Source organism: Arachis stenosperma, chromosome 3 (assembly GCF_014773155.1).
Source record: "Arachis stenosperma cultivar V10309 chromosome 3, arast.V10309.gnm1.PFL2, whole genome shotgun sequence".
NCBI lineage: Eukaryota > Viridiplantae > Streptophyta > Magnoliopsida > Fabales > Fabaceae > Arachis > Arachis stenosperma.
Genome location: NC_080379.1, coordinates 138,405,942 through 138,409,792, shown reverse-complemented (window position 1 = coordinate 138,409,792; position 3,851 = coordinate 138,405,942).

The window sequence follows — 3,851 nt, the reverse complement described above, 5'->3', positions numbered from 1 at the left end:
ATGAAAATCTATTCCAATTACTTACTTATGGTGTAAGAAAGTGCATAAAACCTAATGAAAATAATGAAAATTGCTTGTAAAACTAGCATAAGATGACTTGTCATCACAACACCAAACTTAAAACTTGCTTGTCCCCAAGCAAGCACTAAACATGAGAAAAAATGAAATGAAACAGGGAAGCATACATGTCCTTATTTAGCAGATAATAGAATTTGAACCATGAGGTTTTATGCAGATAAAATTGCAGCTCAATTATTCTTTGCTGATAGATAAGAAATGCCTTTTTGATGATTCACTAGAGTTGCTGTCATAATGCCTTGCTCTCTGATTGATCCCCTTTTGATTTCCTTTCTTTCTTTTGCTTAGCAAGCTTATTTCTTGATGATACTCAGTGTCAAATGTTGCAGCAACCTTTTGGCTCAATTTTGCTCAACACTCCTTCACTACAGACACTTGGCTCACAAATTCTCTTAGGAACATTGATGCCCAGCATCTCTTTGGATAACTAAATACTTTGTAGCTAGGTTGTTCTTGATAATGGACTTTCAGTTGATAATCCCAGATTAGTTAATCCAAGTTACCAAGTTTTAAAAGACTCCATAGAACCTAATTGTCCAAGCATATCCTAGTACAAAAAGCACCACAGACTTATGTCCTAAGGTCCAAGCTATTGGTGTCTAGCTTTATTGTTTGTTTCTTTGCCAATTCTTGGCTTTTCTTTTTTTTTTTCTTCCTCACTTTGCTTCATTTTCCAGGGAATTTCATTTATGAAAGGTTCTATGACAGCAACCAAGTTCACACTACAAAGAACACTCTATTATGCAGCTTTTATTATTGAGCTTTCCATTTAAATCAAGCAATCACTGCCACAAGTTTCATTCTAATTTCTACAACATTGAACATTCATTTTCTATTTCAGACATTTTCTCTTTATTCATGCAACGGGGAAACAAGACATGAATTTAAAGCAGATGATTGATAACAAGCATTCATACTAGGGCAGACATCAAAATTTGCATTATTTGAACTAAGCATCAAGGCAACCAGCAACTTCTTATGCAGAATGTTTCAAAACAAAGTGAGTTTTGTGACAATACAACCTCTTAGGAATGTCTTGCAGCTTCTCTTTTGTCATCATCTTCTTTTACCTTTGCCTTTCTCTTAGTGATGATCCTTTGAAGATGCTGAGTGTCTTTTTTTGCATAAATTTTTGAAAGTTGCTTGTTTTTCCAAGTACTTAGGCAAATGGTTAGCATGAACTTGAACTTACTTTGGTAAGGGAACACCAAACTTAGTTCCTAGCTACTGTCTATGATGCATCAGTTACATGAAACCTTGTGCTTTTGTTGAAAGTAATAAAGCTAAAAACTAGAAAACAAACAGTGGTTTAGTGGTTTTCCTGATTGCTTAGAGCTAGTAACCATTTGTGCAGAGGGTTTAAATGTCTTTTTAAATGGGCAGAACACCAAACTTAGCATCCTTCATTCCCCCTTAAATTGTTTTGGTGTGTAACACCAAACTTAGCTCCTTGTAATACAGATAAAACTACCTAATCCTCTTATTAAAATAGTTAAGAAAAGAAAACTACCTTTGGTTGGGTTGCCTCCCAACAAACGCTGTTTTAACACTAGCTTGACATCCTTCATTCTTGCTCAGCTTAATTTCTGATTCTCCTTCTCTTTGTCCCAATGGCCTCCCAAGTAATGCTTTGTCCTGTGACTATTTACTGTGAAATTGTTCTTTGTTGTTTCATCTAATAGTTCAAGGCTTCCATAAGGAAGAACCTTTGTCACCAAGTAGGGACCAGTCCATTTAGACTTGATTTTGCCAGGAAAAACTTTGAGTCTGGAGTTGTACAAGAGTACTTGCTGTCCTGGTTTGAACTCCTTCTTTGAGATCTTTTTTTCATGCCATCTTTTAGCTTTTTCCTTGTATATCTTAGCATTTTCATAGGCTTCCAGTCTAAACTCATCCAACCCATTTAATTGCAATAACCTCTTCTCTCCTGCTGCTTGAAAATCAAGGTTGAGGAGTTTAGTGGCTCTGAAGGCTTTGTGTTCAAGTTCTACAGGAAGGTGGCATGACTTGCCATACAAAAACTGAAAATGTGACTTTCCAATAGGAGTTTTGAAGGCTGTCCTATATGTCCAGAGTACATCTTCTAGTTTTCTGGCCCAATCCTTTCTTGTACTCCCCACTGTTTTCTCCAAAATCCTCTTCAACTCCCTATTTGCAAGCTCTGCTTGGCCATTGGTCTGTGGATGGTATGGTGTAGCTACTTTATGCATCACCCCATATTTGTGAAGTAGTTTCTCCATTTGTTTGTTGCAAAAATGACTACCACCATCACTGACAAGACCCTTAGGCACTCCATATCTAGTAAAAATGTACTTCTTAAGGAATTGAAGGACAATTTGTGCATCACATGTGGTTGTTGCTATGGCTTCCACCCACTTCGAGATATATTCTACTGCCACAAGTATGTATTTGAAAGAATATGAGGATGGGAAGGGGCCCATAAAATCTATTCCCCACAGATCAAAGAGTTCTACTTCTAAGATGTAGTTCTGAGGCATCTCTTTCCTCCAGTTCTTTGGCACTCATTGCATTGATGAACAAACTCTCTAGCATCCTTGAAGATGGTTGGCCAATAAAATCCACTTTGAAGTACTTTGGCTGTTGTTTTTTCTGGTCCAAAGTGTCCTCCATAAGCTTAACCATGACAATGCCATAGTATGTCCCTCATTTCACTCTCAGGAACACATTTTCTAATCATTCCATCTGGACACCTCTTGAACAAGAATGGTTCATCCCATAGGAACTTCTTGGATTCATTGTGCAGCTTCTTCACTTATTACTTGGTGAATTCTTGAGGGATCTTCCTTCCAACCTTGTAGTTTGCAATGTCTGCAAACCATGGAGCTTGTTGGATTTGTAGGAGGTGTTCACCTGGAAAGCTTTCATTCACTAAGTGTGGAGCTTGATTAGCTTCTTGTGATATTCTTGACAAATGGTCTGCTACTTAGTTTTCATTCCCTTTTCTATCTCTTACTTTAATATCAAACTCTTGTAGTAGCAGCACCCACCTAATAAGCCTTAGCTTTGAATCCTGTTTAGACATTAGATACTTGAGAGTAGCATGATCAGTATACACTATAACCTTTGAACCAATCAAGTATTGTCTAAATTTATCAAATGCATATACAATTCCTAAAAGCTCTTTCTCAGTGGTGGTATAATTTTTCTGTGCTTCATTTAACACCTTGCTAGCATAATATATAACATGGTGCAGCTTGTCTTTCTTTTGCCCCAATACAGTACCAATTGCAAAGTCACTTGCATCACACATAAGTTCAAAAGGTAATTCCCAATCAGGGGGTGTGATAATTGGTGCTGTAATGAGTTTTCTCTTTAAAGTTTCAAAGGCATGCTTGCAATTGTCATCAAAGATGAAAGGACTATCAATCATTAGCAAATTGCTCAATGATTTTGCTATTTTTGAAAAATCTTTGATGAACCTCCTATAAAAACCAGCATGCCCAAGAAAACTCCTTACTGCTTTCATATTAACAGGTATAGGAAGCTTTTCAATGATTTCTATTTTAGCTTTGTCAAATTCTATACCTTTGCTTGAAACTTTATGCCCAAGAACTATCCCTTCAGGAACCATGAAATGACATTTCTCCCAATTCAATACCAGGTTAGTTTATTGGCATCTTTTCAAAACAAGAGTTAAATGATGCAAGCAAGTGTTAATGAATTGCCAAAGACAGAAAAATCATCCATGAAGACTTCTAAAATTTTTTCCACCATGTCAGAGAATATAGAAAGCATACACCTTTGAAAAGTTA